Genomic DNA, 13,004 nt, shown 5'->3' on the forward strand with positions numbered 1-13,004 from the left:
AAGAATAGTGGCAAAGACTCTAGATGTCAAATGCAGAAGATTTCTTATTTGTGGTAGCTTTATAAAGTTGCTGCAAACCCTGAGTTAGTGAATACTGAACCAGTTCTCCTAGGGAAAATACAGGGTTGGATTCCTATAGACCTCTGGTCACGTTTTCAACTGATGAATACATAACCTTGTTTTATGTGTGTTTCTGTTTAAGGACAAATTTATAGATTCATTTACATGGAATTCATGACAGAACTATAATTCATTCCTTGAATGAAGGTTTTCTAACACAGGTATTTTCTCCAAAAGGCAGATGACAGCCTTCTTGTGCTGTAAGTACTATTCTCATGGGCTGTTTGTGGTTTTAAACAAAATCACGAACAAAAAGTACAAAGTACACAAAATGGCTCTAAATAGACCATTGAAAAGAACATTTGTTAATAATATGAAAGCTGAAACAAGTCAGCCTCTGCTGATAACACATGCATCAGGTGACAGATTTTTGCTGCTTCTATGCATGTTCATGTATGACCGTGAAAGCACCGACTATTGATTTTAGAGTTAAAGATTTTTGCAAGTGACTTTAGGTGACTTTCCAAATACAGAACCTGTGACTAATGAGGAATGACATTACTTAACATATTTTAGTAAGATTATACTCCAGTATATGTATGTTGTTGCCACAGTGAAAGTACATACTAAGATGGATTTTTTGCTGTTTTGTTTTTCTCCCCTCTATAATTCCCTGCCCCGCCCCCACCCCTGACCCATGGATGTTGCCACTTCCCCTTAAGAACTGGATCTCTGAAGGTGAGATGCCCCCTTCCACACTCGTGGGGTGCACCTGGGGCCTGAAGATGGATTTTCGAAGTATACTTTTTTAATATCTGAAATTAAGAAAGGTCCTAAATGGTGTAAATTGTTTAGTAGTATGTAAAGTAACACGTGCATCTGAAAATTGGTGTCTTACACTTGATGAACTACAGAAATTAGTGTGATTGGCTATTAAGTAAAGAGCCATATGAGTTAATACAACTACTTTGTAAAGAGTAATGTGCATTGTGAATCTGCAAGGAAAATAAGAGTTTTCCATGTTTTCTAGAACTTTGTAATTTTTCCCTCTTTAAGCCCTTGTGGAACTGGCAAGATTTGTTCTAGCTTTTTTTTAAATTCATGAGTCAAAACTAATATTCCAGGGTGGGAAGACTGAACAGCATAGAGATATTAATTCTTCTAATTTATAGGTGTAACACAATCTGGTGAATTTTTAAGTTCTTTATTGATAGTATGCTAACTAATACGAATTTAATGCTTATTCTGTGCCAAGGTTTTCTCATTAGTTTATAGATTTTAATACAGTTTCCAAAAAAGGATTGTGGTGGACACTATTAACTACCCTTGTCATCTGACATATTAGTGTGCTTACTCTACGCCCTTTATGTCTTATTTCTTTTAACCCTCAACAATTCTGTATAGCAGATGGTGTTTTCTGGTTTCAGAAAGAGCGGTAACTGCCTAAAGTCCCACAGTTTTTAATCAGCAGAGCTGGAATTTAGTGGAAATCTTGTGTCCAAGAATCCTGTATTCTTAACTGGTAAATTGGCTCCAGTGTTCATGCTGAAGAATGTAGAGTAGAGGCCATAGGAGATTCATCATTTTCGTAGAATAGGAAAAAGTGGAACTTTTTTTTTTCCAGGAAAATTTCAGCCAGATTTCATTTTTGGTTAATTTCTTAGTAGTGCTTGCTATGAAGGTAGACCATTTAGAGTAGGCTGATGGGAGGTTGAATTGAAAAATTTTAAGCATTTTGTCACGATATCTCAAAAACCTAAAATTTTTTTTCTGTGATTTGATCCAGGATTTCATTTGAGAGTCCTGGGGATAGGGGGAGCGAGGGAAGCTGATAGAAGTTTAATTATAAAGATATACTCATCACACTTCTTAATTAAAAGGAAAACAACACTGTCCAAAATGTTCAACAGGAAAAGTGTATCGACGTGGATGAGTCCCAATATTAAGCAAATGTGAGTAGCAAAATACATATAGCTTGACATAACTAACTATATAAAGGAATGTGAAACTTGATTAAGAATGCTTACATGGTTAACATTTAGAGATGTGTATGAGAATGATAAATTCAGTAGAGCAGTCACCTCCGAGGGATGGATGTAGGGGAATGTGAAGAGAGGACACATGAATTTTAACTGGGTGTTATTTAAGCTAGATGATGGATGTACTTAAGTTGAACTATATGAAATTGCTGATATTTGAGTGTCTTGACCTGTAAAACATCAGTTTCATGTGGTTTAGCTAACTATTCCTGTGTATGTTCTGTGTAAAATTACATAATTTTCAAAGCTGAATTTGAAAATTGGACTAAAGGAAAATTAAGTATTACATCAGCTACATTATATCCAAAAGTGGTATTGGTGAGTATGGGCACAAGAGGTGGACGTTTGCTATATTTATATTTGTTTAATAAACATAAGGGCTTGATAGAAATGTTTCAGAGGCCATCCATCGCCAGCCTGTGGTTTGACGGTAAATGTTTAACAATTGGCAGCATTTGTTGACTGCTGCCATGGCAATTTCAAACTACCAACATATTGTTAACCAGCTCACAGCATTTCTGAAATTTTGACAATTGGCCTTGTATACCGGTATTGTACGTTATGACCACCTCTTCAGCTCCCCTGGGGAAAAAACTTTTCTCTCTGTTCTTGCTTGGAGGATACACAACTCATTGTTTATAGGTGGATTGGTAAACTAGACCTCTTTTGCTATGGTCCTGACAGGATGAAACTGCAGAATTGGAAATAGTCTAATTTTGTAGTAGTAGGTTGGTTGATGCAGGTCTGGAGAGTTAGTGATGGGTATGGAAGCCAACAAAACCCTAGCTGTAAGTGGTTCACAACCTCTTTATTTGTAGGCTTTCTGGCCAGCTCTGACTTTAAGGCCAAATTTCCTTGATCAGCTATCGAGGGACAACCTGTATTCTCATCCTCTTAATGCATCTATGTAATATAACTTTTACCTGTTCTACCTCTGGCTACCTGTTAGCAACAGAGAGGCAAAAGGTGATGATACCCTTCACTTTGGTTAAGTTGTAAGTATACCAAGTCCTATATTGATGTGTCTTTTGAAACAGAATGACAAGGAAATTTTCTTATACAATATTTAGAGGTTATGTTTGAATACATATTTTTTATTATTAAATATGGGTAGTCACATTCCTGAAAAATGTGGGGAAACTGGCATTTGAGATAAGGCACTGAGATCCATGGGTGAATGGTAACTCTTAGAGGGTAAACTTTTAAGTAGTTTTTCTTTCTGGTGAATACTTTGTGATAACTTGTTGCAATTGATAACTAATTAGTTGATTTGGTATATAATGTTATATTTGTGTCAGTGTTGGAAGATACTTTGTAGTTCAAGTAAATATATCAGAATAACCGATTTCAAGTATTTTTAATATAACTTTTCTTTAGATTTTAAACTTTATTTTTCTGAAATTTTATTTTTAACTATATATGTTTGAATTTTTTGTTGAGATTTAGATTTTTTTTAAAACCACTTTTTGAGATGTCACATCATACAGCTTACGCATTTAAAATATCCAGTTCAGTTGCTTTTAGTATATTTACAGAGTTGTACATCCATCATCACTATCAGTTTTTGAACATTTAATTATCCTAAAAAAGAAATCTCATTGCCCTCCAATTTCCTCTTGTTCTCCGCATAACTCTAGGCAACCACTAATCTACTTTCTGTCTTTATTCTGGACATTTTGTATAAATGGAGTCATAATGTGTGGTCCTTTGGGATTGACTCTTTGACTTAGCATTTTTTCAAGGTTCATCCAAGTTATCACATGTGTCAGTACTTCGTTTTTATTGCTAATATCCTGTGGTATGGATATACAACATTTTATCAGTTGATGGACATTTGGGTTATTTCCAATTTGAGTTATTATGAATAATAATGCCATGAAATTCATGTACAAGTAAACGTGTGCTTTAAATTCTCTTGTGTATACATTAATAATGGAACTAATGATCATACGGTAACTGTTTAACACTTTGAGGAACTGCTAGACTTTTTCCAAAGTGGCTGCACCATTTGACATTCCCACCAACAATGTATAAAATGTATAAGGGTTCCAGTTTCCAAATCCTCACCAACAGTCAGTTATCTGACATTTGGATATTCTTATCCTGTGTTGCCATAACAATAGGAAATGCAACATTCATGTGCCAAATTAAAGAGACTAAACACTACCTTCTGGGTTTGAATGGCAGTTTTTTTCCTCCAAGAATATTGCTACATTTTAAATCATGACAATTATATTAAAAATCATAAGACAGTATTTCCACCTGCATTAAGTGAGACTCAGGAAAATTAAACATCAAACGGATTTTTACCTAGGTCTACCCCAGGACTGCTAGTGAGGAAAGCACTCCACAAAGTCAGCCTATCCCTGGGAGAGAAGGTTAGAAGCCATCCAATTTTTTTTTCCCATCCTATTTCTTGATGACTGAAATGGGATTCCAACAAGTTTTATGCTTCTGGAAACAAAACCTCCGTATTAACTCTTGTTCAAATCACTGCCATAATCTCATGATAATTACCCCTTGCTGACTGTCTGCAGGGGAAAAGTAGGTCCTAGATGATGGGAAGGGCTAAGCAGCTAAAGCCACAATTGTCCTGTTTTACTATAAACAACCTTCATAGTGGCAGAGCCAGCCAGCCATTTAAGGACAGAAGTGTCCCTGAGCCTTCTACTCTGGGGAACCTCTCAGATTAATTCAATGCATCTGAAAAAAATCAGCCTTTCCACAACAAGGAATCATTTTTATTCTGGAAGCCAAAATAAAACATGGAAAGGCGACTGACAAGTTCCAAGACTAGAGCTTCCGTGTTCTTTTGTGTCTTGATTTGTGAGCAGTTTAATGGTCATTCAGCAGCTACCTTTTTCCCAGGAAGGGCCTTATGCAACAAGAGACTTTTAGGCTCTAACAGGGTGTTTCAATTATACAAGAGTCACTTCCACATCTGCTTGTTACAGACTGATGTACAGCTCTGTACAATCTGAATCTGGGTTTTTCATGCAGTTTTAAGATTTGAGCAAGAGGCCTGAGATTTTTGTTTCTTCCTGCTGGAAATAGTGTACATAATCTGAAGGATGTAGCTAATATGAATCTTAATGTACTGGTAGATTAAAGGAGATCAATATTAGGGTTGCCAATATTAGTATTAGGGTTTTCCAAAGAAAACCCTAATATTAATTGTGTGTGTGTGTGTGTGTATAAAAAGAGATTTCTTATAATGAATTGCATCACAATTATGGAGTTCAAGAAGTCTCTCAGTCTGCCATCTGCAAGAAAGCCCATGGTGTAGTTCCAGTCTGAGTCCACAGACCTGAGAGCCAGTGGTGTAAGTCAAAAGTCCAAAGGCCTGAGATTTAGGAGAGGTGATTCCAGTCTGAGGGCAAGAGAAGACTGACATCCAGCTCAAAGAGGCAGAAAAAGCAAATTCTGTCTTCCTCCATGCTTTTCTATTCCAGCTCTCAATAGATTGGATGATGCCCACCCTCACTGGGCAATCTGCTTTACACAGTCTACCAACTCAGATGCTAATCTCATCCAGAAACAACTTCACAGACACAAACAAATAATGGTTTACCAAATAACCTGAACACCCCCATGACCCCGTCAATTTGACATAAAATTAACCATCGCAGAAACCAATTCTTTACATCTTTTATCTAAATCATCTCACTTGCATATCTATTCCTCACCACTAGTCACCTTCACCCTAAATCTAGTTTCTTCCACCCGCTAAACTGCAATCCTCCGTTTTAGAGTGTCTCTCATATACTTACCCTTTTTGTGTAACACTGACAATCTGTATGAGTAGCTGTTTTGTGGGCATCTAACTTAGAAAAAGCAAACATTCTGCTAAAAACTTCAATGGGAAGCATGTTTATTTAAGCCAAGGTCTCTGGATTATTTTTTATTTCAGATTTATTATGGATTATATTTTGGTGAGAAATAATGTGCTTGAGTTTCCTAATCATATTTGTATAATTGGTAGCCAACCTTTACTAAATGTTCTCATAAAATGACTAATCTCAAAGAATATCCATGAAAACTTAAACCTAAAAAATTATCTTTCATATAGGAACAACAGGTCCCTTCCTTTTTCTATATTCCTACCTGAGTCCATAGAATAGAATAGAGCTCATAAAATATTGAGGGTTGAAGAGATTGGTCATTTTGTTTATTATCTCACTCTCCACAGGAGCCTGTATTCTTTTGACATTCCTCAGGAACATCTGCTAAAAGACAGGTGTGGAGGTCCTCCACACTATGTAGCTTTCTGTTCTGTGTGTGATTCACACACTGGGTAAACTATGTTCTTTTATCTGCTTTTACCACTAATAAAGCAGGTAATCTGACCCCATCTGTCTTCTCAATTTGATTCAAAATCTAGAGAGGAGATATGGTTAACTGGCACTTTTGAAACCCCGACACATTGCAATGTAGATACAGACAAAATCCCTTTAAATGAATTTGGTCACAAATTCCTAATACATATACGTGACACACATGTATACATACATGTACTCCTCTATCCATTCCTGTTTTATTTAAAGATGGATTGAGATCAACAATGAGCCAGAAAATTGGAAATCTGAATTTTGGAAACCTTGGGTTAAGTAGGTTCTGTCACATACACTGTTAGTAGGCAACCTAATATCCATTCCCTGCTCTTCCCAAAAGAATCCAATTTTGTTGGATTCTTTGGTGTGGAGCTTTAAAAGATTTATTTTCTTGCCCATCTTGTATTTCTTGAGAACTTTTTGGCCAATCGATGATACATAAATGGAAATCTCTCTTGAGGGCTTCTGGAAAAGCTACTATTTTCAGATAAAAAGGGACAGACACATCTGACTTGGGGCTTGTACTTTTTTAAATTGAGGTAAAAATTAACATACAACTATGTTCTTTTCAGGTGTACAACATAATGAGTTGATATTTGTATACAGTAGTGTGACATAATCACCATGATAAATCTAGTTAACACTCATCACCATACATAGTTTAGAAGATTTTTTTTTCTTGAGATGAGAACTTGTAAGATTTACTCTCTTAGCAGCTTTCAAATATGCAAAACAGTAGTTACCATGCGGTATATTACCTCTCTGTGACTTATTTATTTTATAACTGGAAGACTGTACCTTTTGACTCCCGTCACTCATTTTGCCCACCCCTAAACCCCTGCCTCCAGCAACCACCAATCTGTTCTCTGTATCTATGAACTAGGTTATTTGTTTTGTTTTGGTTTTTAGATTCCATATATAAGTGATATTATATAGCATTTATTTTTCTCTATATCACTTATTGCTGCACTGACTCCTCTCAGCAGGATTTTGAAGTCATTTGAGTTGGTAGATATTGATTAATTATATTAGCTTTAGAATAGGTATCCCCTAGAGGGATTATATACCACTTTCATTATGGCTGAGTACATAATGGAAGTGATATATAATCCCTCTAGGGGATACCTATTCTAAAACTAATATAATTAATGCAAAATAGAAGGGTACATGGAACCTCCATGTAGTTACTGCCCACATTCAATAATCATCAACTTATGTCCAAACTTGTTTTATCTATAACCACCCTTACTCCTCACCATCCAGACTCACTAGATTACTTTGAAGCAAATCTGAAATATTTCATATATAAACCTATCAGTGTATATTTCTGAAAGATAAGGGCTGTTTTAAAAATGTAGCCACAATATCTTATGCACAAGAGTACTATCAAATAGTTAGGCAGTGTTCTAATTTCTCCAATTGTTTTATAAATGATATGTTTGCAGTTGACTTGTTTTCTTACTCATTTTTTTCTTTGCAATTAATAAGTTTCCTGACTTCATTTTCCTTATTGTACTCTCATGATATCATTTGATTCTCATAATAATCCACAGTGGTAGCATGACATATTATGCCCATTTTTAAATGACTAAGTTAAACTTCAAAGAAGTTAAATGTCTTTATCTAGTTTTCACAGCTAAGTTAAGGGAGCAGATCTTCTATCTGGTTTCCCCTTCCAAGTTCAGAATTTTTTCTCTTTTTTCAACACTGCCATACTGTTCAGAGAAAAACAATATGCTATTCTAATAGATCGATTCCAGTAATTAATTGATGGACTTGTTTTGCTACATATTTGGCCATGATGTAGAGTTTTTTGGAACTGGAATTATTACCAAACTTAAGGAGTTCATTTTGCCTGCATTCATCAAGCCAAAAGAAAAAAAAAAAAAAAAGCCAGAGGGGGGGAAAATGGCATAGATGATAGAGGCTCTGTTCATTCTTCTGGCAACCAAACCAAAATTTTGATGGAAACAAAGAGCAGAAGCAAGGAAAAATTGCCTGGGAGCTAGATGAACAAGCCATACAACTAGGGAGAAATCCAAGAAATCACTCTGCAACAGCAGAAGGTAGGAAAGGGCGAGGATATGGGGCTGCCTGGTCTCAAGTGGCTGAGTAAGACAGAGGCTGCAGCAGTGGCAGACGCCTCTTAAAGGGGTTGCATCACAAGCAGATTTTTGTGGTGATGGACCCGCTCACTCTGAGCACCAGTGTCGATTTGGCTGTGCACAGAGAGCACCAGGGACTTTTACAGGGAGACACTGTCAGAGTGAGGGTCGAGGCAAGACTTGCTTGGTACAGAAGTACAGGCAGTATCCATTGTTCTCTGTTGAGCCTTACCCCTACCAGTACGCTGGACACAGCTCCTTCATAGCCCTGACATCATCAAACTGGATAGCAGAGGTCGCTCTGCCCAGAAGATTCCCTGAAACCCCGCCTCCTCCAATTCAGACCCCAGCCAAGCCACATCCAGATTTATCCTCAGCAAGGTTGGTGCTCCTTGCTGAGACTCACACTAGTGGAGGTAGCTGGCCTCGGTTTCTGGTGTGGCCTTTTGAGGCAACTATAAGCACAGCATCTGTGGATTGTTTGCTGAATCTTAACAGGTGGCCCCAGAGGGGCACGGGCTTGGGCTAAGTTTGGCCTTCAGCTGAAACCCTCTCAGGACTGTGCCACTGGAAACTTACTTCACAAATCCACACTAATAAGACCAGGAAACTAAGGAGCTTTGCTTAGTACATAGAAACAGACACAGAAAGGCACACAAAATGGGAAGACAAACAGAAACCATGTGAAAGGACAGAACAGAGATCCAGATATAATGGAGTCAAGTAATCTAATAGATGCAGAGTTCCAAATACTAGTTATAAAGATGCTCAATGAACTTTTGGTTAAGTTCAGTGAGAACTTCAACAAAGAGATAAAAAACATAAAAATGGAAATGGAAATTATAAAAGGAAACCAGTCAAATTGAAGAACACATTATCTGAGATGGGAAGTAAATGGAATAAACAAAGAAATAAACAAAGTGAATAAAGAAAAGGATCGAATGCCCTATTTTGAGGAAAGGAAAGCCAAGGACACTCAATGAGAACAGCAAGAGATAAGATGCCAAGAGATAAGATGCCAAGACTAAAAATAATTTAAGAAGCATATGAGACACTAAGGGTAAAAATATCCATCTGATTTGCAACTAAAGAAAATCAAGATGTTGAACAGCTGTTTGAAGAAATAATGATGGAAAACTTCTCTAACTTGGAGAAGGAAATGGACATAAAACCCCAGGAAGCTCAGAGAATCCCAAAAATCAGGGATCCAAAGAAGCCCACACCAAGACACATGATAATTAAAATGCCAAAGGTTAAATACAAAGAAAGACTATTAAAAGCAGCAAGAGCAAAACAGTTACTTATAATGGAAAACCCACAAGACTGACAGCTGATTTCTCAAAAGAAGCTACACAGGACAGAAGGGCTTGGCAAAAAATATTCGACAGCATGAAGACCCAGGATCTACAACCAAGAATAATTTATCCAGCAAAGCTACCATTTAGAGTTGAAGGACAGATAAAGAGCTTCCCAGACAAAAATAAGATGACAGAATTTATCACCACCAAGTCGGTATTATAGGAAATGTTGGAGGAACTTCTTTAAGAAGAAAAAACATGTATCGAAAACAGGAATAAAGAATGGTAGCAACTACATTTGTGTCAATAAGTACCTCAAATGGCAAAGAATTAAGTGCTCCAACTAAAAGACAGAGTGGATGAATGGAAAGGAAAACAAGACCCCTACATATTGCCTGTAAGAGACTCACTTCAGATTAAAAGACACACACAGACTAAAAGGAAGGGGATGGAAAAAGATATTGCCTTGATGGATGTAGAAGGTATGTAAGTCAGACAGAAAGATAAACACTATATGATTTCACTTATATGTGGAATCTAAGGAATAAAAATAACAGACTAATCAAAAACAGACTACAAATATAATGGACAATTTGGTGTCAGACAGAGGAGAGGAAAGTTTGGTGGGCTAGGAGAATGGGGTGAAGGGTTAAAGAAGTACAAATTAGTAGCTGATGGATAGACACAGGGATGGGGAGCACAGCATAGGGAATACAGTTAGCGTTAATACTTTGGCTGGGTGGAGGATCAGGGAGGGAGGGAGCAATTGGGGGAATCGTTTTATGAACTATATAGATGTCTAACCAATGTACTGTATATTTGAAATTAATTAAAATAAATATTTTTAAAAAGCCAAAAGAAGCACTGTTAGGAGTTTGAAGCAAAGAAAGTAGAGGTTTATTTTAGGAAATGCCACCAAGCCCAGAGACACGGGTAAGCTCTAGCTCAAAGACCTTGTTCCCCAATGACCTGTAGGAGATAGGCTATATAGGGAAAAACTCATTAGTAGCCAAGGACGTTGGGGTCGTGGACTCTACTGATTGGTTGGGGCTAGTGTAAGAGGCAGTCGATCATTGCATCAGGTCCTGATGTCAGTCATGGCATAGTTCTGTCTGGTTTCAAGAGGTTGCTGGTAGGGTTGTTTCATCTTCATGAGTGTAGAGAGGCAAGATATTATCTTTAATTTGACTGAAACTGTTTCTGTGGTCAACAGACATGAGGCTTTGTTCCTAAGACTGATGCTGACCTAAGGCCTACACAGTATGCAGAAGAAAAAAGAAAAGAGGCAAGAGAGCTCCAGATCAGTTTGGATAAAAGAAAAAGAGAAGAGAAAAAGTCATTTTAAAGAACTGAGGATCTGCATGATTACAGAATCATATGACCCCTCTCCTCTTAAAATGACTGGTGAACATTATGGCTATTTCAACCAACTCTCACCTTTGAGTGAGCTATTTTGAATTTTGAACAGAATCTTTTAACCTTTCTATTCCTGGGTTAGGTTGAAAGTAAGCTACTCTGAGCTTTTTTTGGATAACTTTGGGAATTATTTTTTTTTTAATTTATAAGCATCTATTTGAGCCAAACTGATGAAATATGCCAGGAAAAAAGATCTCAAATATTCCAGAGAAATATAATTTTGCAACTTTTTAAATGTATTTTATTTATTTATTTTAATTTTGTATTTTTAAATTATTTATTATTATTATTTATGCCTACAGCACCTGGTATTCCTAGGTGGTCTCCCAAACAAGTACTAACCAGGCCTGACCCTGCTTCCGAGATGAGACATTGGCTTGTTCAGGATGGCATGGCTGTAGACCATGGACCATGGCTTCACTGGGGCACAAACCCTTCTACGTGTAAAGTAGACGTGCTAACTGCTACTCTTTGGAACCACATCCCTATCTTATATTTTTTAAACGCCTACAACACCTGTCTTCCTAGGTGGTCTCCCATCCAAGTACTAACCAGGCCCGACCCTGCTTAGCTTCCAGGATCAGACAAGATTGGGCATATTCAGGGTGGCATGGCCATAGACTTTTTTTTATGCATTTAAAATTAAAGAGAAGACAGAAGGAAGAGTGGAGAAAGAAAGGCAAGGGTTGGATTACTGGATAATTAACAAGATATTGTGAGTTCTTGAGGTGGTTACAGCCAATTTCAAAGGTGTGTTAAACTTGATGCACAGAAATAATGAACAGAGCTTATTTAAGGCAAAAATAAACCTTTTACTAAAGAAGTTATATGCCTGGGGGCATGACTATCTACCATGACCCGCCCAGTTAGGAATTTATGATCAGATCACCCTGTGAGGTTACTTTCCATAGAACCCCCCTTTTTTGTGCACAGTTCCCCCTTTCGGTCATAAATCAATCTGAAGAATGCACTGATGACCTACCTTTTGGTTGGATAGTGTTGTCATGTAGTGCTAGGAAGGCTCATTCCTAGGAAGTCCCTGTGTCAAAATTGTCTTGTTAACTATTAGAAATGGGGCAATACTGTAACCATGGATCTGACTTGAGGCCAAATTTTTCCCAAAAGGAAAGATCAAGTAAATGGAAAGCAGTCATGTCTTATGGCCTTTATTACATGTGGGTTCTTAATCCCTTCCCCTTTTTCACCCACCCTCCAATCCCCCTCCTATCTGGCAACCCTCAAAATGTTTTCTGTATCTACAAGTTTGTTTCTGCTGTTTGTTTACTTTGTTCTTTAGATTCCACAAGTAAGTGAAAACATATGGCTTTTGTCTTCCTTAGTCTGACTTATTCAACTTAGCACAATACCATTCGTATTGTTGCAGATGGTAAGATTTCATTATTTTTTTATGGCTGAGTAGCATTTCATTATATAAATGTACCACTTCTTTTTCCATTCCCCAACTGATGGACACCCTGGTTGCCTCCATATCTTAGCTATTGTAAATAATGCTGCAATGGACATATGGATTCACATAAAGTAGTGCTTTGGATTTGTTTGGATAAATACCCAGAAGTGAGGTCACTTAACCAGCAAGGATCTTATTCAGACTCCCAGTAAGCAATGCAATTAAAAAGCCAAAATTGAAAAGCAGCAACTTATTTTTTCCCTCTTTCTCTGGGTTATCTCAATCCTTATCTACCTTGAGAATTTTCTAAGAACAGCTCAAATGACCCGATACTTAAAGCAAGGAGG

The 13,004-nt window shown here is 37.2% G+C and overlaps 1 pseudogene; it reads right to left on the bottom strand.

Moving 5' to 3' along the window:
- Positions 1-11,753: 11,753 nt before the first annotated feature.
- On the bottom strand, positions 11,754-11,871 carry LOC118610303 (annotated as a pseudogene).
- Positions 11,872-13,004: the final 1,133 nt, after the last annotated feature.

Source organism: Rousettus aegyptiacus, unplaced genomic scaffold (genome assembly GCF_014176215.1).
Source record: "Rousettus aegyptiacus isolate mRouAeg1 unplaced genomic scaffold, mRouAeg1.p scaffold_m13_p_12, whole genome shotgun sequence".
NCBI lineage: Eukaryota > Metazoa > Chordata > Mammalia > Chiroptera > Pteropodidae > Rousettus > Rousettus aegyptiacus.